We start from the raw sequence: 15,832 nt of genomic DNA, 5'->3' as shown, positions 1-15,832 counted from the left end.
GGAAAGATTATGTTTAAATCCTGAGAGTTGCTACAAACAAAAATTGAGCTTCTAATTATCAGCGTAGTGTAATACTTAGACAGTCACCACCCTATACCCATGCCTCCATCTCCTCCAACACCATGACATGCCTTTTCTCTTCCAAGAAGGAAGTATGAGATGAGTAAGACAAAGCAACTGCTGAACTATGACTTCTCTAGACATTCCTATTAATATTTCAATTTTTACAAGTGTTAGATTTATCCATATTAAAATAATAATCATTCTGTCCCAGGAAAAGATCTGAAGGCACAGAAATCTTGCCCATCTTGCACAATTTAGATCCATATTTTCCATCACTTCTTTCAAATAAAACCAACCCGTCTAATGTACCAGCTTGAAATCCTCACCCCATTGAAATCAATGGAAATATTCCCATGGGCTTTTACACAGCCAGGATTTCACCCTAGGTTCCCAGGCTGGAGGAAGGGGAAGTGCATGTGCTGTGCTGCACTATTCACCAGCTATTCTCATGTAAAACTCAACATTCTCATTTAAAAGCATGTCACTTTGTTCAGTTGCAGGAAATCAGCTAAACACAAAATTGTGGAGACAGTTGGCACATTCCAGCGAAATTGCTAATACATGAACTACTGTCTGGCCATTGCCAATTTTTAAAAAATGCTTTATGACTTAACAGGAAGAAATCACACTTCTGCGCTGTAGCTAAGGGAACATTTTCAGGTTGATTGCAAATCATAAATATTTGATGTACTATAATTACTGGTTCTTAAGTACCATTTTCTAAATTATTATTATTTCTATTAAATGCACAGAAACTGGGGGTGGAACAGCAAGTTAATGCACTAACGTTTCATTGCTGGAGACCAGGATTTGAAGGTCATAAGTAAAATGATTTTGTGGCTTTCCACGTAATCTCTAGCTGCCATTTGTCCATATCACAAACCACTCCAAAATTAGCAGCTGCTATTCAGGTAAGCCCAGAAGTAAAAGGACAAAGGACAAAGTCTTGGGCTGTGTGGTACAGCTTACACAGCATCTGCTTTCAGTATGCTTGGCTCTAGCCAGTGCTTACATTCTCCTGAGTACCAAACACATCTAGATTATTCACTGCACCTTTAAAAGGCACAGGAAACTTTTTAAAATAGCCTTACCGCTGAGTCACAAACTAACAAAAGCTAAAAGCAAAAGTGGCTTTAGCTACTACTGTCTGTTTGGACAGAGCTGGCCTTAGAGAAAAAGGTGTCCTAGGCAAACTTGTATTTTGGTGCCCTTTATTTAAGTATTAGAGACAGGTTCAGAAATAAAGCCCCTGGGGGGAGCTGCTGGGCTGGATTGAGAGACTTGCTTCCTCATGGGCAAGCACTGCTGCTGCTGTGCAGGAGCAAGGTGGGTGGACTGGAGCAGGTGCCACCCTGCCCACATGTGCCCTGCCTGGCTTCTCCTGAGCAGCAGCTGGGATCGCCCAGGATGGTGCAGGGCACGGAAAGAGCACTGTTCTGAGCGTGGGCTACTCACATACGTGTGCGTGGCACACCTCCCTGACCACAGCACCCTAAGCAGTCACCCACATTGCCCACCTGTAAGATTGGCTCTGTATTTGGAAGCAGCACAGGGTGCTGTGCACATGAGTAAGAACCACAGTTCTCTTTCTGACTGAAGCTAGGCTGTCATTGTGACTGTGGGCAAGTCATTTAACCTCTGTCCTTTAGCAGACCTATCTGTTAAATAGGTACATTCATGCCTATTTGACATGGCTATTATATAGCTTAATTAATGTTTGAAAAGCACATTGAGCTTTGTGAAAGGAGGCCCTGGATAAATGCAGAGTAAAATCCCCAGAACTTCCCTTTTTCACTCATTTAGTATTTATCATTCTTCCACCCCGATTGACTTTGCAGTAGGATTTCCTATCTTCAGCTCTGGTCTACCCTGAGGATTTCAGCCATCTGTTGTCATCCACTGGGTATAGCTGTATCAGTGCAAACCCCTCATGTAAACTAGCAACCCCACTTGGCGCTGAGATTGTGGCTGTGATGAGGTCAAATCCCCAGTGTAGGCAAGGCCTTGAATAATTCCCATTACCATGCACATTAACATGGCCAGTCAAAAAATTAGCATTATAGCAGGCTAAAGGATATATTCATCACTGGGGTATGCAGATGCAACCCTGTATTTGGCCTGGGGTTTCCTTCTGAGCTCTAAATTACCTGGGATTTTGTTGGTTTATGTCTGACCCCTAGTGCTATCTCAATGTACCTATTCTGTGGTTCAGTGACTGCTTACAAGTTGGTAAACAGAAGAAAAGAATTCAAACTAATCAGGAATAAGTCAGATATACTTTTTTCACCTCTGGGGAGATTTTCAACTATAACAATGTAGCTTTGAGCTTCTGACAGATGCTAATGAATTGTTGTTTACATGTTTGATTTACTGCCTAAACAAAGATAAGACATGCTCTTGAAAACACATTGAATGCACAATCCAAACACATCCATTAAATCTGTCACAATAAACATGACAGCTTTCTTCTAACCTAACAACTGGCATACCTCATTTACATATTAATGAGAAAACTGGGATCAGTCTGCACAAATTGCTTCTATCTTCTGAAGGGAAAGTACTGATCGACAGTGTAGCACTCAGTGGTGTAAATACAACAAGTAAAATACCTCTGCCATTTTAATGGATTTTATTTTTATTTGCCTATTCAGTTCTACTGTTATTGATTAGCTGTCTCTTTCAAGCTGCAATGACAGACATTAAAACTACCCCTACCACCTCCTGTTGTCCTAACTGTATGCTGTATTTAGGTTACTGAGTTTTCCTAAATGTGCCCTGGGGATTGATTTACTACCTTTGGGAGCTACTCACGCTACCTGCTTGCTCTCCCATTGCTACAGTAACACCACTAGTAAAGGGCTAATCTTTAATATACATAAGCTTTCATAACCAGCAGTTTACTTCAAGTGCTATAAGATCAAGTAAGTTACTGCTTACGAAAGCTTAGGCATCTCTGATTTAGTTAGTCTGCAAGGTGTAATCTACCCTGCCTTCTGCCTGACTTACTAACACAGCTAACTACCAACCTCTAGTCTTTCATATATCATCCTCACACCTCTGCAATAAAGTAAGGAAGTGCTACTATCCCACATGGAGTACTAAGGGAAAAGGGTAAACTTTTTTTAATCATCTATGCTCCTAAGTCACTTACATCCCATTTTCAGAAGTGACACAGAGCCAGATTTTTAAAGGAATTTAGGTTTCCAACTTCATGAGACTTAAGTGCCTAAGCACATCTGGAAACCTGGATTTGTAGCACATAGGAACCTAACTGCATCCTTCCATTGCAGACTACATAGCCATATAAAGATACCCTAGCTACCTTTATATGAACCCAGTAGGGTACTGGAACCTCTGCATGGGCTAACACAAAGCCCTGAATGGGGAAGTTCACCATGCCAAGTATCTCTGAGTAGCATGAGTGGCATGGGGTGGGTCCACAGGCCAGATGGAGCCCCACACCCCAGGATTGGGCCCTGGGACCCAGCGCTGCCCCTCCTGACTCCACACCACAGAATTGGGCTCTGAGGGCCTAGCACTACCCCTTCCTTCCCCTGTGCTCCAGGATTTGGCCCTGGGAGCCTGGCACTGCTTCTGCCCAGCTCTGCACACTATGATTGGGCACCCATTCCAGTGTGCAGGACTGGGGGCTCCCCATGGGTCCATGGTAGCAGGGGAACAATCAAATTTCCAGACCCATGGAGAGCCCCATGGGTCAGATAACATAGTGCCACAGGCCAGATCTGGCCTGTGAGCCAGGGGTTGAGCATCCCCTGCTCTACACCATAGTCTGCAATATAGATGGATCCTATATGTTAATGACTTTCAATTGCACTTAGGTTCCTAAGTGCCTAAATTAGAAATAGCAATTAGCTTCTAAAGTCACTTGGCTGATTTTAATGCATTGACTCGGGGAAATTAAGGACCAAATCCTGATCAGTGGAAATTAAGTATTTAAATACATTTGAAGATCTGGGTCCAAGCAACATGCCCACAATCACACAGGAACCTGAAGGTAGACTTAGTTTCCCAGTTCCAGAGCTAACAAAGTAACCAGAGAGATATTCTTTTTTCCTAGAATGGAGCTAATATGCTCCACAAATTTAGAAGATTAGGACTAAACTGGATTGGGATCCATGTTCCAACATTACATAGTTTTGAAGTTTATATCCAGAGGAATTATTCTGGCCTATATTGAAGCCAGATGAGAACTCTGCAGAATTTTGATCCAGATCTAAGTTTAGATTTAGAAACCTATCTAAAATTTGAGGGTATTTAGCTCAAGATTATCATACTGTTAACATTTTCATGTGCAAATGATTTGCTGTGGGGATAATGTAAAAATGCATGCTTCCAGCAAGAATTCAAGTAAATTGAATGCACTTTTTATTATCGATGGTATTGCTTTTAGGGTTTAAAAACATTGTTGTCTCACCTCCCTTTCTGCATTTTTTATACAAAATTTTGCCTAGCCGATCACTTCCTGAGTATTTGCCAGGATCTGCTGACCCAGAAAGGACAGGAAACATTACAAGAATTTTTGGCCTCCTGAAAATCATAACCTTATTCCAGACCAGCTGTGAGGTGCTCAGTTCCTCTCTGACAATGGGAAGAATGTTTCCAAAGACTTTTTATCAAAACTACATGTCCAAGCTTCAGTGGTTTGTCCCATCTGTTTATGGCATGAACAGTTTGTGTAGTATTGAGACATGAGAGCATAAATTAATTTGTATTAACTACAAATAAAAGAAATTTTGCTGCAAATTTTTATTGTATTCTAGCACTATGGAAAACATGTACAAATCTTCTTTTTTTTTGCCTAAAAGGATATAAAAAAACCTCAATTTTTTTCTGTGGTGAAAAATATCTTCAAAATGCAAGGACAAATTCTGTAGCCTGGCTCAGGATGAACAGTGACTTACTCTACCAGAAACCCCAGGGAAGTCAGTGAAGTATCAAGCAGAATAAGGTACTGCTCAGTCATGCTGAGCAGAATCAGCTGTATACAATATACGTGCAATGAACTGACAGTACTTTTACTGTCAATCAGCACAGGAAAAGGGCCAGCATGCTTCAGATAGTGGCTTGTCTTCCATCTGAGAAGAGCTTTTAGGGGAAATATTGCAAATGTCATAATACAATATGTTAAATGTAGTAGTTAAAATATTGCTCAGCAGCCAAATTCTGCTCTCAGACACATACATAACTCTCATTGGCATGAATAGGATTCTGCAGAATAGCCCCAAATGAGAAAAAATACTGTACAGAGAGGAAAAACTGTTGGTCAGCATGTGTCACGTGTCTGCCCTTTGGAACTGAGTTTAGGGGAGGATGAATATCCATAAAATATCCCAGAGTATCATGATTAATGACTAAAATTTTGGAAGTAATGTAAAGTCTTGTGCTTCAGGACCAAAGCCAAACTCTATTAGAAATAAGAACAAGACGTCTGCCAGTAACAGAATATCCTCCATCTGCCCACTGGAGGGCTCTTACAGCATCATCTTGAAGTATCTCATTCTGGCCACTGTCAGAGATGGGGTACTAGATTAAACAGACCCTGGGTTTCTCCATTATCGGTGTTCCTGTGTAACTCTCACTGAATCATGAATTTCATAGGCACAGGACTGGGACCTAGCAACACCTGAATCCTAATCATAGTTCTTAGAGTGCCCCACGTGGCTATGCACAAGTCATTTGACGCAGCACATACACAGGTGTGGAGGACTCTCAAGTACAAGTCCATTAAGGCAGTGAGCAGGCGGTGGAGGGGGAACATAGTGAGACTATATATCTCCTGCTCCACTGTGCCTCTTTGCAGACTTGCCTACGCTGGAACTATCCCCTGGTCTTAGCACATGTTTTAATTAACACTTTTGCTAACCACTTACATTTATTTTGTGGTAGCATGTAGAAGCTTCAACCAAGACAGGACTCCATTGTGCAAGGTTTTCTACAGACATACAATAAATGACAGTCCCTGTCGGGCAAGACATAGCAAGTGGCCAAAACTAACAAATATATCAGAGTGGAAGAGGGAGATATGGTAGTTGTATACAAGAGGATTTGTACAATTTTTGCCAAGTAGTAATGATACTGGTCATAGCTCACTGGTTGCCCAGCCATTATCAGCTTGTACTTTACTGCATGCCTTATGGAAGAGGTGAGTGTTGAAGGGAGTGTTGAAGGGAAACTTAAGGGGGAAAAGTTATGGTCTTCCAAATTTTTTAACATGAACTTCTCCTCACAAGAGACACCAGGGAAAAAGCACAAAAGTGTTTATCTAAGAAGCACAAATTGAGTGGTCACAGCTATGATCATTAACCTCTGCAATCAACATGAAATAATTTCATACTGAGGACAAGTGCCAGAGTGCATTATGCTCTGGAAGAACATGAATCAATGGACAGACTTAAAGAGAAGGGTGACATATCCCAGTGATGATCCACAAGATAATTTTAGCAGCTGAATTAATAGATGTGTGAGAAAGGCGGGCAAGGTTGCAGGCATTTAGTCCTGAGAAGACGAGATTACAGTTGTCAAGCATGAGGTGACTGAGGCTTGGGCAAAAGTTTTACCAGCAAGGGCAGGGAGGAAAGGTAAGAATGGGATAAATTGTGTAGGAAAAAGCAGTAATGTGTAGACTATTAGACAATTGTAATTTTAGTCTAGACAGATCCAGTCTAGGAGTAATCCTTACCAGATGTCACAATGTTAAAAATGACAGTCAGTATGAACACCAAAGTCAAATCTGTGACACCTCATTGCCATGCCCTGGAGTCCTACTGCAAGCTCATTTCACCCACACATAATGGGTGCTCTATGCACACCAACCCCCTAAAATGAAGCCATATAGAGCCGTAAGTGTGAGCTGTGTGCTGCTCAGCAATCCATTTTAGATTATTTTATTGGCATATGCTCAGTGCCATCTTAGAGAAATACATGACATTGTTTCCAGGATTTGGCACACAGAACATGGGAGCAGAGTGTGCTTCATGGCTTGGTATAGATGTGATGTGGACATGTCCTGAGTTTTGCTTTGTGGTTAACAGCATGCAGACTACTCCACCTTGCAGCATTAAGTAATTTTCTGGTATGGATGGGTCTGTGTGGCATCATTGAAAATAAATTGTCTGGGCTCATGGTGCACCAGGCAAGATTAAATTGCCTCTGGATTATCTAATATATTCACAACTATAAATCACTTAGGAGTTACATGGGGCACCAGTTTGTACTTCAGTGTGAGATACTAGGTAGAGCCAGGACAGGGATCTTTCTGCAGGCCTCTCCCATGTGCAAAACTAAGTTACTTGAATCCAGTTGCAGTGGGGGAATGGAAGCAGCTGATCCTTCACACCTGTGTCTTGCGTTCCCATTTGTCAGATGGGGATACTAATACTGACTTACCTCACAGTGGGTAAGTGACAATCCATTAGTTAGATATCCAGGTTGTAGCCATATTGGTCTAGAGGCAAAAGGAATCAAAATGTGTGGCAGAGGCGATAGCTTTTATTAGACCAACTAGATATTTGCAAAAAAAAATCTTCATTTCAAGCTTTCAGGCACAGGCACCCTTCATAGGGCATAGGTGATCGCAAGGATTGTAAACATTGTCCTAGATAGAAATGAAAATTCATGTTTCATATGATATGATATCATATGATATTCATAATCCATATGAATTTTCATTTCTACCTCAGACAACGTTTACAATCCTTGCAATCTCCTATGCCTGATGAAGGTTGCCCGTGTCTGAAAGCTTTTAAATAAAGAAATATTTTTGCAAATATCTAGTTGTTCTAATAAAAGATATCACCTCTGCCATGGGTTTTGAATCCATTAGTTAATGGCTCAAAAGCATAATGAAGCGGGAAGAGCTACACACGTATTGACCATTTATAGTCCAGCCTTCAAAGCTGAAGGAAGGAAGTGTATGATGGAGGTGAATAAAATTATGAGCTCCCTTTCTTACATACATATAGTCTACAGCAGTGGCTGATTCACTAAATATTATGCACAAATGTTTACACAGTTTTCAGTGCCATTGAGGTGTCAGCAGCTCTTTAAATTACATTACACTAAGAGATTTTCCATTTTGGTTGTGAAAATTTCAGTTTTCAGCCCCGCAGCTTTCGTTTTTGGTTAGCCTACCCTGTAGGTTACTAGTTGGGAAAGCTTTCTTCTCCCCTTGTATTGCATCATGTTCTTGTATATGATGATTTGAAATTTGACATTAGTCTGATTAGGATTATACAAACCATCTCTTCACTAGATCAATGTTACATAAAGATGCATTAATTAGACACAGTGTTAAACTAAGACCTACTGTATGCAAAATTGTATATTGGTGTAACTATGTAAATTAAGGGTGTGGTTTTATAGGAAAATCCCTAATATGGACATTGGTATAAAGGTGCCTTATATTGGTATATCTTGTTTCCCTTCACAAACAGAAATAGCACATTATACCCAGTATAACAGCCTCTATGTTACCTTAATTATATCAGTATAGTTAAAGAAATAGAACCTACATGTGTACATAAGGCCTTACAAAATAAACCTGGGTCAGAAAGTTAACCTCTGATCTGAAGAAAAGGTTGTATTGAGCTATTCCACTTATTAAACAAACATTGCATGGAGTTTGGCAGAGTTATAATTATAGTATTGTCAAGGGTACAGTGGTTTTGTACAGTTTCTCTCATATACTCAGTATTTTCCCCTCTATGTTAACCATGGTTAAAGGTACAGTCTGATCCATTTTTTTCAAATTAAGGTAAGCAGTTGTGCTACTGGGAAGCTGTCAGTGCAATCCTTACTTGGAGAAAGTTTGGGTGTCTTTGCCCTGGAGCATCAGACCTGGTACTTAGTGACCATTTGCACATGGGTGCTAAATGTTGACACCTTAATTTGATCTTGTTCATCTTAACACAACCCAGACCTGAATTGGTTCTGTGCAGTCCTTTCCCTATGGCAAGGAAATTATTTTATTTAAAAAGGAAATGAAAGCAACAGCTTTTAAAACAGTAAAAGTGGCAAAAATCCCCCAAATAAACAAACCAAGCAGGACCATAGTTTAGCCATGTTTCAAAAATTCTCTTTTGCTGGCTGTTCTTTTTTTACTTCCCAGATTTCTGTTGATGAATATACCTTTTTGTGATATACTATAACCTGTTCCCACTGAAGCTTGTACACTTCACTTCTACAAAGTTTAGTTTTCAGTGCTTGTCGCTGGTAGGTAATATAGGTTTTGTCCCTTTCTTGGTTGACGCTTTGCTCCCCAGTGACATCAGGGTGAGATCTGGATTTAGCACCACCAAGGTGGTTCTGGTGGTGCTCCTACTCGCCTGCCATGTCTTTGATGTTTTCTGTTATTTTTCTTGGGAGGCAGTTCCCTGTAGGTGGCCCAAGGGAATCTCAGCCCTGGGTTTCTTCATGGGGCTTCAACCTTCCCTTTTCCCACCATCACCACATCCATGGCCAGGGCAGATTCTGCTTACTGCAGGTCTTCCTCCTGGATGATCTTGCCTCACCCATGCCTTCCACCTTGAAGGGCCAGGTATTCCTGTCCATCAGTCCTCCTGAGGCCATTCTTTGTCTTTGGACTGGCTCTTGGGCAACTAAACCTACCCCATCCAGGGTTAACTGCAACTTAGGAAAAACTAATCCTAGGGGCCTGCTTTTCCCAGGTGGAGCTCCCTGGCATCTGTCTGTTCCCAGGGCTTGGATTCCCCAGCTTGCCTACCAGCATCCTCCGGCAATTGCTCAGCCTCCTTCCCCTGCGCCTGGGGCTTGTGCTCCCCAGCTCCATGGCTGGTGTCTCCTTGCCAGCTTTCCATTCTCCTCCTCCTCCCAGCACCAGCTCGGCTGTGTCCCTAGCCACTTTTTGAGTAGCCCATGCCTCTCCGAGGTCATTTCCCCAGCACCCACTGATTCGCAGGCTCAGGCAGCTCTGTAACTGCCGAACCTTCCCTGGCATCTCTCCCCAGCTGCCGCTCTTCGTTGCCCCTGCAGTGAGTATCAGGGCACATCGGGTGGGGGTCTGGGGTGAGTTGGGGGGGGTTTTGCCTCCCCTCTCACAGTGCTAAATGAAAGACCCAGCTACCTAAAAACAAACATACTCAAGTATGCCAAGACCAGATTCTAGGTCTATTGATGCTTTCATGTTCATGACTTGTAAATAAAGCACAAAAGTTGTGGGCTCTACTGCCACTCTGCCACAGACTTTGTATTGCCTCTAGGCTAATCTTTTATCCTTCCTGGGTCTCAGTTTTCCTGCTTGCAAAATGCAGCTGTTTACCTGTCTCTCAGGAATGCTACAGGCCTAATATTAATCAATATTGTGATGCCCATTTGCTGAGATGAAAAATGCTAAAGGAAGTTCAGATAAGGAGTCTGATTGTAGAGGTTGGGACTTTCTGCTGATTGAATTCTGTGCAGACATTGCAGCTTTGCCACAAGAAATCCCATAAAAATTAAGTTATGTTCATAAAATGAAATATTGACAAATAAAGTCCTTAGCTGATGACACACTTAGAAGAAAGACTTGAAAGCCAGTTTGAAAGGACTTATATCAAATGAGGTACTGGAAATGAGTACAATGCAGACTTCAACATAAAGACCATACTGATGTCACTGCAGAAGATTAATGGCTTCCTTCTTACCTGTAGCAACAAGATGTTCTGTAACACTCAGATCTAATTGTAGGAGCTGCAACATAGGAAATATCTGCCTAAAGTGGTAGCACATAATCAGTTTGTGATGATGTAAAAAGAAGCAGGAGGTTAACAGATAGGTCTTTATCTACTGCATATGGAAGTAGGTCTGCAGATCTCCTGAAGTGATAACAATCAGTCTGTTATGTTCCTTCCTGAAATACTAGGGAAATTGTAAATGGAGGTCAACATGCTCATAACAACACTGCCAAAATAAGGTATTCCTTTATAAGAATCCTTTTATAAATAACATCCCCAGGCTCAAGATTACAATTAATAAAGCAACCATTTATACAGTGTCACAAATTTACCAGGCATTTTATATACAAAGATGATGCATGTTCTCTGCCCCAAGGAACTTGTAGTCTAAATAAGGCAAGACACAGAAAACAGTTTAGGGAAGAAAGCAAGCAAGGATTATTAATGATGAGAAGGGAAATGGGTTGTAAGGACAGATCTGAAGGAGGGAAAGTGCAGACACTTGATGGTGAGGAGAGTGAGCTTGCTCCAGGGATAACAGTAGCATGAGAAAGCTGAGAAAGGGAGAGAATGAGAAAAGGCAAAAGGATTTTGAAGAATGCAGGTAAAAGAATGAACTGTGGATAGTGAGGCCATGAGGAAGAAGAACTCCAACCTAACGTGGTAAGAGACAGGAAATAAATGGAAGGACTAGGGATGAGGTGGTCTGATTAGGAAGAGATCTGAGTGGAAGAGATCTGACAAGGTTGAACGGTTATGAACTCCTGCAAGACCGTTTCAGGTTGGACATAAGAAAGAATGTCTTTACTGTCCGAGCCCCCAAGGTCTGGAACAGCCTGCCACCGGAGGTGGTTCAAGCACCTACATTGAACACCTTCAGGAGAAATTTGGATGCTTATCTTGCTGGGATCCTATGACCCCAGCTGACTTCCTGCCTCTCAGGCAGGGGGCTGGACTCAATGATCTTCTGAGGCCCTTTCCAGCCCTAATGTTTATGAAATCTATGAGTGGTAGAAAAGAAATGAAGACATCATAAAATTCGAGGTATTCAGTTATAAGTTTATACAGTGCTAGCATAAGGAGGCTGAGGTCTTTGGTGTTAATACTATACAAATAATAATGTCCCTGGTATTTTCAACACATTTTGGGCAAGAAGGTGAGAGAAGGAGGGGCTCAGAGGAGGTGAGGAATAGGCTTGTGTAACAGGGAGCTGGGGGCTCCTGTTATTTTCAGCAGAGATGTCCCCAGATGGGAGGGAAGACAGACCAATTCTGGGCTAATTGCAAGGAATAGGCATCCAGGGCCCAAAAACTGCAAGTGGCTATTGCGGAGCTAACTGCCTAGCAATAGCATGATAGGGAACCACCCTGGTTCGGTAGTAAGGGCACTCCTACAGTAGCCAAAGGGATAGCAATATGCTGCCCTGGAGACTGAGCGGGGCACACATGCAGCCAGTCAGGGGAGCACCTGACCAGAAGGGGAGGAGTCAAGCAATATCAGCCTGAGCCCCTGAGGCAGAAAGTCAATGCAGCCTTGAACATGGCAGGGGGAGGAGCTCCTGGCAGCTCCTGGAGGGAGAGCTGCAAGCCATGGCAGGTACCCACAAGGCTGAGAGAGTGGGGAGGTGGCTTGGCAGTAGTAGGATGACCCAGAGGGGGAGACTGAGTATAAAGCAACTGCTTATGTTTTTGTTTGAATTTAGACCATAGGACTAGGTATGGCTGATAGGGGTGGATTGGAGACAACAGGGGTGCTGCAGAGGCACCCAGCATAGAGCCCTTTCAAAGCCAGACAGGTGGCCGGGCAGAGCTGAGACCAGCCTTGCCCTGGGCCAGGGACACTGGGGGACTGGGAGAAGGTGCAAAACAGGGCCACAGGGTCCAGAGACTGAAGACAGAGAGTGGGCTGAAGCTGAAAGAGCTGGACACAGATCAGTGCATCAGGGATGGAAGCCTGCAACTAGAATAATGCGGGGCTCAAGCCAAGAGGGCTGAGGCCTCCACAGGAAGACCAAACTGTGGGCCAAGTTGGGCCAAAGAGAAGAAGAGAATACAGAGAGAGAGCACCCTGGGCTCACCAGCCTCTGAGGGCAGCCTCCCCTCATTACCTTTAACACCAAGGCACTGCAGGTGAGGAGGTAGGGTGAGACCCTGAGGGGCTGGAGCAGGAGCCAGACAGAATTAAGGCAGTCATTAGGAGGTATCACTGTGGCCCTTGAGCACCATCTTGTTACAGCTTGGAAGAGGCTTTGAGCTTTATAGATAGTGAAGAAATGGTAAACATAGGTGATATAACAGTAATAAAAGATTAGATACATGAAAGATGGGAGACAGAGGGGTGTCAGTGACTATATTAAGTCTGCAGAGTGAGCAATGGGAAAGATAGAGGAATTGTGAATGGAGCTGGAGACAGAAAGGGATGAAGTGAGAAATTAAGCCAAAAGGTCCAGTTCTGAAGAGACACACTCAGACACTGAAGAGATGTCCTAAAGGCAGCAGTCTTGACACAGGGAAAGTTGAAGCTGAAAGATTTGAAACTGTATGACATAAGAAGGCTACAGAGCATAAGAAAAGGGAGGTTTTAGGATAATAGGAAAGTATGGCTAGTAGGGACCTCATGAGGTTATCTAGTCCAGCCTCCTGCTCCAGGCAGAAGAATCCCTAAATAAACCATCCCATCCACATGTCTACCCTGCTCTTGAAATGTCTAGGGATGGAGATGCTACAACTTCTCTAGGTAGCCTGTTTCAATGCCTGACCACCGTCATAGTCAGAAAATTCCTCCTAATCTTCAACCTACATTTCCTCTGCTGCAACTTGAAGCCATTGCTCCTAGTCCTGTCCCCTACAGTCAGAGAAAAAACTCTCTTCATCCTCTCTGTAATTGTCCTTCAGGTATTTGAAGTGTTCTCAAATCCTCCCCCCCAACCCCCAGTCTCCTCTTCTCCTGACTAAATCTGTTGACAATACTGTTGACCACTTCTCTCTGATCCTGGCTTCTCTAGCTTTGCTCTCCCGGTTCTCCTCCTTTAATGATCATTCTTTCAGCATCTTGAGTAAGTGTTCCTTTTCCTCTCTTCTTTCCCAATCTCTTGCTGTCCAACAGTTTCTTACTTTAGCACCAATACAGACTACACAGAAGTACTATATGGCGGATTCATAACTGGTTGGATCATCTTGCTTAATGAATAATCATCAATGGCTCAAAGTCTAGTTGAGAGGAAGTATCAAGTGGGGTCTCCAGGGGTCTGTCCTGGGTCTAGTATTGTTTAACAATCTCATTAATGATTTAAATGATGGCATTGAGCACATGCTTAGCAAATTTGTGGATGACACCAAATTGGATGGAGTTGCAGACATTCTGGAGTATAGGGCTAGGATCCAGAATGACCTGGATAGACTTGAGAAATGGTCTGCAATCAGGCAGATGAAATTCAACAAAGACAAATGAAAATTCTTGCATTTGGGATGGAATAATTGCATGCATAAACACAGGGTGGAGAATGACTGGCTAGGCTGCAGTACTGCAGAGACAGACCTGGGGGTTACAGTAATCCATAAACTGAGTATGAACCAACACTGTACTCTTGGTTCAAAAAATGGGTAGTGGGTTATATTAATATGAGTGTCACTTGGAAATCAAGAGAAGTAATTCTGCTCCACTTGGCACTGGTGAGGCCTCACCTGGAGTACTGCGTTCAGTTTTGGGCCCCACACTTCAAGAAGGATGTGGACAGATTGGAAAGAGTCCAGGGGAGAGAGACAAAAAGTATTAGAGGCCTGGAAAGCTTGACCTATAATTTCCAAGTGACACTCCTTGGGAAAGTCAAAGAAGAGTGTGCAGTAATGAATGCAAAAAGGGGGAAATTAGGCAAGGGGGCTAGATGATGTGTGGCTAAGGGATGACATAAAGGGAACACATTGAGAGTTGGAAGCACAAGGCAGAAATACTACTTGTGTCAAAAGCAGAGGTCAATGGGCAAAAGGAAGAAAAAGAAGGAGAGAACTGAAGTGAAGAAGAAAATGAAGGGCTTGTCATCATAGAAGTCAGTCTGAATGAACAAGAAAAGTATCCAATATTTTTAAAACATGTAAATAATTAGTTTTTATTTTGAATACCACTAACTGCACATTACATTACAGGGCATGCTCCTTTAATACAGGTTCAAGTCCTGGCTTTGGTCTATGCCTAATTCCCACTCAAATCAAAGGGATTTTGTAACTTGTAGTACCCAGGAATTAAAAGGTGGGATGAAAACAATGCCTGTACTGAAGGGGAAGCAATATGTCAAACTACTTTCTCAGTGGGAGGAAAGAGCTTGAAGGAGGCAGTCACAGGTCATGAAAGGACACAAACTCTTCTTAAAGGCCCAGCATACTCTACACATATCTATAGTTTGTTCAGAGGAGATGCAACAAATATATCATAGATTTCATAGACATCAGCGCTGGAAGGGACCTCGGAAGATCATCGAGTCCAGCCCCCCGCCCAAAGGGCAGGAAGTCAGCTGGGGTCACAGGATCCCAGCAAGATAAGCATCCAGTTTCATCTTGAAGGTGTTCAATGAAGGCGCTTGAACCACCTCCGGTGGCAGGCTGTTCCAGACCTTGGGGGCTCGGACAGTAAAGAAGTTTTTCCTTATGTCCAGCCTGAAACGATCTTGAAGTAGTTTGTGACCATTCGACCTCGTCATCCCTTGGGGCGCTCTGGTGAACAAACGTTCCCCCAGATGCTGGTGGTCACCCCTGATAAACTTGTAGGTGGCCATCAGATCACCCCTGAGCCTGCGCTTTTTCAGGCTAAAGAGCCCCAGGGCTCTCAGCCTGTCATCGTAGGGTCTGCTTCCCTGACCTCTGATCATGCGCGTGGCTCTTCTCTGGACTCTCTCAAGCTTCTCCACATCCTTTTTGAATTGTGGAGCCCAAAACTGGACACAGTACTCCAGCTGCGGCCTCACTAAGGCCGAGTACAGGGGGAGAATGACGTCCCGGGATTTGCTTGAGAGACGTCCCGGGATTTGCTTGAGACGTCCCGGGATTTGCTTGAGATCATCGAGTCTGACCCCCTGCATAGGCAGG

Source organism: Alligator sinensis, unplaced genomic scaffold (genome assembly GCF_000455745.1).
Source record: "Alligator sinensis unplaced genomic scaffold, ASM45574v1 scaffold193_1, whole genome shotgun sequence".
NCBI lineage: Eukaryota > Metazoa > Chordata > Crocodylia > Alligatoridae > Alligator > Alligator sinensis.
This window is presented reverse-complemented; position numbering follows the sequence as displayed.